General features: G+C 44.8%; 1 long non-coding RNA gene across 1 annotated transcript; it reads right to left on the bottom strand.

The window, feature by feature from the left end:
• Positions 1-2,508: 2,508 nt before the first annotated feature.
• Positions 2,509-8,667, bottom strand: LOC125366072. The gene is made up of 3 exons (XR_007213780.1): positions 8,655-8,667; positions 6,557-6,558; positions 2,509-2,642 (listed from the first exon to the last, which is right to left on the bottom strand). It is a non-coding gene; the product is annotated as an uncharacterized LOC125366072 (long non-coding RNA).
• Between the last annotated feature and the right edge of the window lie 2,379 nt (positions 8,668-11,046).

Raw genomic sequence — 11,046 nt, 5'->3', positions numbered from 1 at the left:
TTTGCATTGGTATTGGCTCCTTGGTGGTCTTTGGGGACCAGAAATCTAGGCATAACAACGGCTACTCCGCCAGCCACATTTGTCCTCTGGCATGGCATGCACCGGCTGGTAATAATGTCTCAAGCTGCTTGTCTGACAAATGCTACATTAATTGCTTTATTCCTCAGCCTCTAAATCTATGGGAGTATAAGTACGGTAAGCACTAAGCAGCCTTTCTAAAAAGGTTGCCAGAGACTCATCCATTGCCTGTATAACTTCCCCTACCTTAGACAAATTGATTGGGCACTTTCTGTTGGCTCGGAGACCCCCCAGAAGAGCCTGGCGATAAACCTTTAGCCGCTCCCTACCTCCTAACAAATTCAGTTCCCAGTGTGGATCCCACAAGGGAAGAAGGGCTTCCTCTATCTCTAGGGGGTCCTCTGATGGCTTGCCATTGTGTCCCTGGACCAGCTTCTTGGCTTCCCTGAGAATCTGGTCTTTTTCTTCAGTGGTGAAGAGGATGTTTAGTGCGTGAGGCTTATGTGAGAAGGGAGGGTTGAAGTGGGAGTACAGCAGGGGAAGAAGGGGGATCCCTACTTTGTCCTGCCTCATCTTTTCTTTTTTTTAAGTGTCATATTTTTTATTTGTTTATTAATTGAACACAATTTTTTTACAAGGTGTTGTGCAAAAAGGGTACAGTTACATAGTAGGGCAGTGTGTACATTTCTTGTGATATCTTACGTCCTGTTTGCCTCATCTTTTAAAAGTAACTCTGGTCCCTCGACCTTAAAGGAGAGCTGATGGGTAAAGATCATCCATCTTCTGTAACTTCTTCAGGCTGGCTCAGGGGCGTTGACCTTACCTAGCCAGTAACCTATACCCTTAGCCTACTTTACCAAGGGGCTGCAGGATCATATGTTACTAAGAACTTTATTCCAAACTTGGAATTACATTTAACTTTAACAACTATACAGACTTTTTTGGGCTACAGCAGTGTAGCCTTTTAACATTTTAGTTTGCAAAAGCATTTTCCTGACTGGCTGGGGAAACTGATTTCTGATAGCCTAACAATGCCTAAATTACCTTTGTAGGCCTTAGATAGGTCTCAATAAGGACATGATCTCAGGTCCACAAGCTTCCTTTACTGAACAGATAAGCCAACTCAGAATTTTCACTGACAGTTAGGGCTTTGAGCAGATGCAGTGAGTTGGGATTTTAAACTATCTCCCTATTTGACAATCTTAGCTTTACTACCCACTATCACAGATAACTGGCAAGTTCCTGCCCAGTAGAGAGACATGAGTATTAGAAAGGCATGCTTACAAACTTATTCTTCTAGGACCTCCCAGCTCTGATTAACTTTTAAAGGGCCAAGCACACATGACTCTAGGATCTGACATCATCTCTGCCATCCAAGCAGTGGCTTACTGTCTCTGGATGCTCCATCACTTTGTCCCAGGAGTAACTTTTTATTTATTTATTTTTAAATTTATTGTCAAAATGATGTACAGAGGGTTACAGTTTCATACGTTAGGCCTTGGGCACATTTATTGTACTGTTTGTTACCTCTTTTATGCTGAGGTAAATGCACCTTTGGCATTTCTCTTGGTCATTTGCTGGTCTTGGACTCAGGGCCTGAGTGATGTCCCTCAGCTCTTCAGCTCAAGGCTAGCACTCTGCCACTTTGAGCTCCACACAACCCTGTTCCCAGCACTCTGCTGGCTGATTAGAGATGGAGACTCTTACAGGGACCTTTCTCTGCCTGGGCTGGCTTCGAACCACAGTTTTCAGATCCATGAGTCTTACAAAAGGCCACTTTACTCCAATTAAAAGCAACAAGGTGGTCCGGTCCAAACAGAAGTAGCTTTTAAGCGTGCTTTTACCTGGAACTTAGTAAGAGCCAAAGTTACATTTGATAAACTTGTAAGAATCATCTGTCCCTTACTGTAGTCCTACCTGGAAACTGTTATAAAACCTGCAAGGCAAACTGGAATAGCAATTAAACAATCATTTTGTCAGCCTTAATTATTTCTTTTGTCTAATTTAAAGCAAACATTTAGGAAAACTTTATTTTCAAATCTCATATCTAGAAATCCATTTTTGATCTCTAAAGTCTTTTACTAACCTCTGTTTTAACATTTACACTTTAGCTTTCAATTGTTTTTGAAGAACTCTGAAATCTAGAGGCACTAGTCACAGTCCATTGCCTCAGGGTGGCTCATTTAAAAAGGGCCTTTTTTTTTTCTTCAGTCTGAGTTACTGCCTAGAACACTCTGAACTCAAATGACAGTTTTTCCTTAATGTAAGAATTACAAGTGCCAGAATTACAAACACAAGAACCCAGACTTAGCATCTTTGTCTTTTTTAAGATGCATCCAAATTGTTACATAGCAGAAAAATCAAATTACATTATACAGATAAACTTTTAACTCTCTTTTGAAAACTTTAAACAAAGTTTTTTAAAACCTCCCAAAAGGCAGTTTTAGATTTCAATTGCATCATCACATCAACTATTTTACCATCAGGTTATGTCCACCTGTAAGGAAAAGATACAGGACAAAGAAAAGCCTCCATTCCTACAGAATGGGCATATACCCATCCTATTCCTTGGGGCTTGATGAATTGCCTCTGTGCCAGCTAACTCTTTTTCTACCATGCGTGGACTCCCCCCCGGGCCTGTCCCATCATGCATGAGAAATCAAATCAAATGTTTTACATAGGCTAGGTCTCTACAGAAGCCCTTTCCTAGACAATAAATAAAATTGACACTATGTGCAACACACTCAAAAATTCCCCCAACAACCGCTCAAGAGGACTTCCAGTCCTTCTTGTTTGGTCTTCTGCTGGAGGGATGGGCTGTCCCCGCATCTACTCCAGCCCAGGGAGCTGTACTGAGCCCAGTTTCTCCCTAGTGGGCCACACCTGGAGCTCCTCAGATACAGAACAGAAACAGATTGGGCCTGCCATACCCGGAGCTCCCCTGGACGTCCTCAGATACAGAACAGAAACAGATAGATCAGACAGAAAAACACAGTTTAAGAAAAGACCAACACAACTTAACAAAAGGACAACACTGCTACACAGCTTACCTCCGGAGGCTTTTTCCTGCTACTCAGATGCCGACTCAGTCCTCATTGTTTGATCCCAGACGCAGCCCCCAAATGATAGGGTCCATGATCAAAGGAGCAAAGCTGACCAAATGCAAAAGTATAACAAAGTTTATTTCGAGTCAAGCATCGAGATCATTAGCTGACCAGCTGGGACCAGGGCCTTCCCTTTGGGGAGCGACCCTTCCCTAATCTCACAGACTACTTTTAAAGCAAAGTAACTGCAAACTGCAATACCAACAGCTGCCCTTTAACACCATTGGCTCACACTAGGGAAATTCCAGTGTGGGTTTTCCTGATTGGCTATCTACCCTTTCAGTTACCTATTGTGGCTTTGATATCAGGAACTGGCCTCGGCACCAGAAACTGACGGCAGATGGTCACTTAGCCCTGATGCAGCGGGTAAATGCACGGAGTAGAGCAAGTCACAAATGGGTTAAGCAAGCCCTTTATAGAAGCAGAATTTTGTGGTCAGGCTGCCCTAGTACCAACTTTATTTTAACAGTTGCTACCATGTTTTCCCATTACCACTAAGCAAGCTTGAGTGGGCCAGAACAATCCAGTACTCAATCATAAGTAAACCAACCCAACAATTACCATGGCATTTCTACTACTACTATGGTTATTTCTATAGTCTATGACTATGGTCATTTTTTTTTTTTTACTGTCTGTTACTACGGTTGCTACCTAGGTACAGAGGGGAACAAGGGCTCCCTATATTTTTCTTTTTTTTTTTCTTTTTTTTTTTTTTTTGGCCAGTCCTGGGCCTTGGACTCGGGGCCTGAGCACTGTCCCTGGCTTCTTCCCGCTCAAGGCTAGCACTCTGCCACTTGAGCCACAGCGCCGCTTCTGGCCGTTTTCTGTCTATGTGGTGCTGGGGAATCGAACCTAGGGCCTCGTGTATCCGAGGCAGGCACTCTTGCCACTAGGCTATATCCCCAGCCCCTATATTTTTAAATGTCAAACTACAAGAAACTAGTCTCATGGGTGGGGGTGCAGCCCTCTAGCATGGAGTCATCACCAGGGTTTAGAAGCTGTTGTAATTTTAACACTAAAACTTACTGTATTTAGTCACTCAGGTTCTCAGGTTAGCCCTTACATCACCTGTACCCAACTTCTGTGAGGGAATTTCCTGAGTCAGACAGAAGACCTTTTGTCATGTGGATGAGCCTTGATCAATCAGTTAAAGCACTTGGTGGGGAAGGGGAAGGCTGAATTTCCCAGAGAAAAGAGTTCATCCATGAATGGCCTGAGTCTGAACTGGAACTTCCCAAGTCTTCAGCCTGCTGGGCCTCAGCCGGGGCTTGGGCTTGCTGGCTTCTGTAATGGTGAGCCAGTTCTCCAACCTTTTTTTTTGGGGGGGGGGCAGTCCTGGGGCTTGAACTCAGGGCCTGAGCACTGTCCATGGCTTCTTTTTGCTCAAGGCTAGCACTCTACCACTTAAGCCACAGCACCACTTCTGGCCATTTTCTATATATGTGGTGCTGAGGAATCAAACCCAGGGCTTCATGTATACGAAGCAAGCACTCTTGCCACTAGGCCATATTCCCAGCCCTGGTAAGCCAGTTCTGTAATGTGGATATCTAGTTAGCTCCATGCTGTGGGTTCTGTTTCTCTGGAGAGCTTTAACTCACCATATTCGAGTCCACAGAGGGCTTTGGGGTATAAACATAGGGGGCACAGTCAGCCACAGCTGTGAGGTGCACACAAAGTCAATGATTATCAGGGAAAAGCAAGGTTCTGCCTGATCCTCAGCCATTGGGACCCCCATCGGCTGGGTGGGGTGTCCTAGGTCCTTGCTGCCCCAGTGCACGGTAGCCATGCCCCCCAGGGATCCTGTCTCCTTCTGCGGTCTCCACCAAGGAAATGAACACACGCTCCTCCATTTCAGCACTATCTGCCTTTCTTTCACCCTCTTCCCCCAAACTGGGAAAAATCCCATTTTCCTTCTTTCTGCTTTCTCTCTTCCCCTCCTCCCCTCCTGGCTTAGCTTTTGGAAGAATTCGGGGCTATCCACTTCATCCTCTCCTGAGACATCTAAGATAGCCCCAACCAGCTGCTTGAGTGGAGGAAGTAAGGCCCCCAAAGAGGAAATTACCTCAAAAACATGCCTCGCTCTCTTTGAAATGCATGCGAAAGAGGTGGTTGCAATGTGGCCACGGCACTCAATGGACACTGCTGAAAATGAACATGAACACATGAACGGTGCAACCTGTGGGGAGGGGAGGGAAGGGAAAATGGGGAGGGAAGAGGGAAGGAGTGACACTGTCCCAAAAGAAATGTGCTACCCCTTGGTACATCCCCTTTATAATAACAATGAAAAGGGGGAAACAGATGGTTGGATGACTAGATGGCAGATACAGGTAAAAACACAGACATGAATGGCACACTGGAAGTAACAGTGATGTGTTTTGAGTTTTCATTAGCTATTGATAGAGAATGTTATGGCTCATATTTTTTCAGTCTCTTCCAGCCAGTCTGTGAGCAGTTTGGAAGGTAAAAATAGTACCACTGAGGAACACAAAGGCACTATGTCCCTGACCCTATAAAATTGTATTTATTGAAATGAACTCCAGGAGATGGAAACAAGAGGGTTTTTTTTTTCTTTGTTGTTTTTGTTTTCACTTCTTTTTGTCTTGTTTGTTCAGTTATCTGTCTTTGGGAGGGTAAGGAGTGCAGAAATGGAGGGAGAAAGGGTAAATAAATGCAGCAGTGGAACTTACTATGTGGAAAATGTGAACTGTACAACTTTGGGTGGGGGTGGGAGGGAAAAACTAGGAGAGAGCAGGGGAAGTAGTAACATTGTCCAAAAAGAAATGCACTCTTTACCAGATTCAGGTAGCTGTAACCACTCTCTGCATCAGCTTTATAATATCCTTTTATTTTTAATAGTGCCCTTTTCTTGTTAGCATCCAAATGCTAAGAGTAAGCTTTCAAAATAGCTGGCCATAAACATCTCTGCAACCCCGGAGACCCAGAGCTCTGGCTCCCTCTGGTGTCCACAGGTGCACATCGCACTCCATGTAGAGCCCTACAGGAGGCAGGTGATAGGAAATACCTGGACCACATTTCCCTGAGGATGTGGGGCCTGTCCTGTGTGACTCCGCTGCTCCAGAGCTCACAGCAAGGATGCTTCAGTCACTGAAGAGAGAAGTGTCTCAAAGCCACTCTCGATGGCCAGTCTGAGTGACCCACCCCTCGCTTCACACTCTAGTTCAGTGGCACAAGCTGGAATCACAGGAAGACAAGGAAAGAATCTAAGCTGCTCCCTCCTGGTATGCAGGATAGCAGATGGGAAAGCTGAGGGCACAGGGAGAGGAAGGAACAGGGTGACCCACCCCACCCCCTTCATCCAACCTGCATGCCATTGCCCCACTCTTTCATTTTGCTTTCCCATTTCAGGTGGCCCTGGCTAACTGAGAAGATCACATGGAAAACTCCATAAATAAACACTGCATCTATTTTTACACAACTTACCTTTTCTTTCTTTTGTGACAGCACTAAAGTTTGAACTCTAGCCTTTCACTCATCTTTGCCCAGGGAAGGCTGGTGCTCTATCACTTGAACCATGCCTCCACTTCGAGCCTTTTGCTGGTTAATTCATTATAAGTGTTTCTCAGGTGTGTCTGCCTGGGTAGGCTTTGACTCTTAATCCTCAGATCTCAGCCTCCTGAATAGCTATGATTACAGGTGTGAGCCACCAGTGTCTACCCTGTTTCATATAACTTGTTTGACTATATTGTTATATGTCTTGTTTTATTATCAGTGGCTGTTTTTTTGTTTCTTACTGTGCCTGGTTTAGAAACATTACCATAGCTATATGCACAGAAGGTACAGTGTATCAATGGGGTTTGGTCTATGCTCCATTACCATGAGAGGATACACCTCCTGTGGATTGGGCCTTCTGTCTTTGGTGATAGGGCCTTAACAACCACACTGTCCGGTGTGCTTATCAGGAGAAGTGAGGGCATACAGAGAGGGTCCAGGGGTGGGTGCACAGAGGAGAAGACATGGGTGGACACAGCAAGAGAGAGTCAAGGCCAGGAAGAAAGGCCTCAGGAGCAACTAGCCCTGCCAACACCTCGATCTTGGATGTCCAGCCCCCAGAACTGTGAGGAAATAAAGTGCCAGTGGTAAAGCCATCCAGTCTGCTGAGGTTAGTCATGGAAGCACAGGCACAGGGATACTGGGCAAGTCCTTCATGATATTACAGCAAATATTTGCTGGGCTCCTAACTGGATATAATGCCGAGGCCCAAAAGATGAAATAGGGTTGGGAGGTGTCAGGGCAGAGCTGCCAGCCCCAGAGCAGGAGCCCAGTGCAACCAGCTTTTCTCTTATTCTTCTCACATCCTTCTTCCTTCCTTCCTTTCATTCCTCCCTCCCTGCTTCCCTTCCTCCATCCCTCTCTTTCTTCTTCCCTTCTTTCCTTCCTTCCTTCCTTTCTTCCTTCCTTCCTTCCTTCCTCTCCTCCTCCTTCTCCCTCCTTCCTTCCCTCCCTCCCTCCTTTCCTTCCTTCCTTTTTCCTTCTTTCTCCCTTCTCTCCTTTCCTCCCAATCTTTCCTCCTCTTTAACTCACACTACAATTAAAAAAATGTATCACAGAAGAGCTGAAGGTGTGGCTCAAGAGCACCTGCCTAGCAAGCACAAGTTCAAATCCTACTACTACAAATAATTTAAACACACACACACACACACACACACACACACACACACACACACACACCAGTGTCTAACATGTGTGCTGTTCCTGATAACACAAAGATAACTTTCACACAAATAAGAATGCAATAGAGGCTAGACACTAGTGGCTCATGCTTGTAATCCTAACTATGCAGGAGGCTGAGATCTGAGGATTGTGGTTTGAAGCCAGACTGGTCAGGAAAATCCGTGAGCCACTTATCTCCAATAAACTTCTCAGAAAAATCCAGAAGTGGCACTGTGGCTCAAGTGGTAGAGCATTAGTCATGAGCACAAAGAGACTCAGGGACACCACCCAGGCCCGAGTTCAAGCCCCAGGACTAGTAAAAAAATGTAGAAAAAACGCAGCAGACTTTTGCTATATAAGATCATTATGAGATTTATTTTAGATATTGATTCACAGCATGGACCGGGGGCATTAGACAATTTTTGTATCATCCATTTTAGTGATGAGTTCTTGCTTTGTGGGCTACGCCATCTGTCAAAGCCACTCAAACTTTGTTCCTGCAGAGCCAAAGCAACTGTCTTGCATATATAAACAAAGGACATAGATACTTTCCAATAAAACTTTATTTACAAAACCGATCAACTTAAGCTGCATGACTTGTTTTGCTGGCCTTCATACCAACAGCGTATCTCAGGAAGGGGCACAAGTTTAAAGTTGTGTGAAACACATCTTCACTTCCACCAACACATCCTTGGGACTGACTGAGTATCCTCACTTAGAAATACTACACAAGGTTGAGTTGAATCCTTCCTGGATGGGATTCACCTGTTAATCACCTTGGCATCCATGCAGGCAGGACTTGCAGGTGTCATGTTTGCAAGGAGAAGGAGGAAGCTGTCCCCAACCCCAAAATAAAGGAACAGCTGCACCTCTGTAGAAGCAGCAGCAACAATTACTCCAGGAAGCCATCCCAAATAAGGACTGAGAAGATGGATGGTTGGGCCACACCTGTGACTGAGAGCGTTCAATGCATGCATAACTCTCTCCTTCCCTACCCCAACTATGGAAAACTAAAGCTCACAACTATACACCAATGATGGTGGCTTCCACCTGTAATCCTAGCTACTCAGGAGGCTGAGATCTGAGGATCACGGTTCAAAGCCAGCCCCAGGCAGGAAAGTCCATGAGACTCTTGTTTCCAATTAATCACCAGAAAACCAGAAGTGGTGCTGTGGCTCAAAGAACATTAGCCTTGAGTGGGGAAAAAAAGGCTCAGAGACAGCACCCAGATCCTGAGTTCAAGCCCCATAACCACCAATAACAACAGAAAGTTCAGTTTGAGAATCCACACAGGGACCCAAGAGTGCTGCGCCAGGTTTGGTAAGCTACATGATTTCTTTCTAGATGACTCATGCCTGAAAAACAAAACACTGTGGCCAGAAAATCTGGAGTCATCTGATTTCTAGAGTGTAAAGCTGGATCACTTTGTGCTTAAAGGAAATAGGTCAAAGTCCCAAACTTTTAACAATGTTTCATTCCTATATAATATTTTTGCTATATGCCTGGGGCTACATTTTCCTTTCTTTTTTTCCCCTAGTCCTGGGCCATGAACTCAGGGCCTGAGCACTGTCCCTGGCTTCTTTTTGCTCAAGGCTAGCACTCTGCCACTTGAGCCATAGTGCCACTTCTGGCCATTTTCTATATATGTGGTGTTGGGGAATCGAACCCAGGGCTTCATGTATATGAGGCAAGCATTCTTGCAACTAGGCCATATTCCCAGCCCCACATTTTCCTTCTTGCCCTTAAGATATCAGCTTTCTGAGATTTTGGAGGGACAATGAGTCTTGGAACTTGTATAGGTTACCAAAGATTTTTGTACAGCACCAGCATTCATTGCTTAAAGATAAGACATGAAACAGGCGCTGGTGGCTCAGGCCTGTAATCCTTGCTACTTAGAACAATGAGATCTGGAGGACTGAGGTTCAAATCCAGCCTAGCATAAAAGTTTGTGAGACTATATCTGGAATTAACCAGCCAACAGTTGAGCTGGTGGTAGAGCAATAACTGAACTAGTGTTGCCCTAAACTCAAGCCCTAGTACTGAAAAAAAAAATCACCAACTTTATCAATGTGAGAATGTCACTGAACGTCCTCAGGGGAGGCTAGGCCACTCAGGGATACGAACCGAAAGATTTACCATCCATTAGCACTCCATCGACAACCAAAATATCATTATGAGGAGCATGACTCTATCTAGAATCAAACATGCATGTGTGCTCATTGAATGAATTAATGATTGGCTAAAGATAAGACCAAAGTGATACTATCTAGGAAAAAGGATTAATTTATCTAAACTTGATTAATAAAAAGGCAGGAAAGTGTATAAAACAGACAAAAGTAAGTTTATTCGAAGGTAAAGGGAAAGCCATCAAAGAAAGTGGCAAAACCCTCCATCCATAGTGGATATTACAGGAATGCAATGGAGTCTTCTAGGAGGGCAGTTTCTAGCTAGTCTTCCCAGATCTTCTGCCTTAGGCATTGTGCTGATTGCTTGATGTATGTGTACGCATGTGCTGCCCTGTCTCTTTTCATTGGTCGAGTGGCGCTCATGGCATTAGGGAAGAAGAAGCATTTGAGCAGGAGCCCAAGGCACTATGGGAACCAGAAGCACCATGATGGGATACATGCCACCTGCCATGTGTTAGCCCATTACTTTTTATCATCTTCCAAACCATTCCCCTTCTCTCTGCAAAGCAGTTGTACCTGGGGTTAGGGGGTAATCCAAACTGTCCCCACGAGCTCATGTGTTGAAGGGTTGATATCCAGTGTATCAGTATTCTGAGGTGTGTGCGTGTGGGGGGGTCTTTCTAGTTTTCTTCTTTCCTTTCCTCCTTTTGGTTAATTTTTTTTTCTAAGAAAGAATCATCTAACGAGCTACATCTCACCCCTAGATAGGGCATTAGAGGGATGATTGGGTCATGAGGTCTCTGACCTCATGAAATGGATCCATCTGTTTACAAATGTTGTAGGGAGCAGAGCTGACTCCATCTTGATTAGGGAAACATGGTAGGAAATGTTGGGGGGAGTAGATTAGGTCAAGCTGATGCCCAAATTATATTTCTGTAAATGGCTTGCTTAAATTGTTTGTTGCTTGCTCTACCCCCTGCGTCAACCCCCTACATCTGTGCTAGGCTTTTTCCTTTATAAACCCCAATTTGAGGACTGCTTGGGGTCATGGTGGCAGCTCCCGAGTCTTTCCTGTGTTTCTGGTCAGTCAGCCTGCTTTTCACTGTTGCAGTTCAGCTTCTGAGTCT

This window comes from Perognathus longimembris, chromosome 17 (assembly GCF_023159225.1).
Source record: "Perognathus longimembris pacificus isolate PPM17 chromosome 17, ASM2315922v1, whole genome shotgun sequence".
Taxonomy (NCBI): domain Eukaryota; kingdom Metazoa; phylum Chordata; class Mammalia; order Rodentia; family Heteromyidae; genus Perognathus; species Perognathus longimembris.
This window is presented reverse-complemented; position numbering and strand designations above follow the sequence as displayed.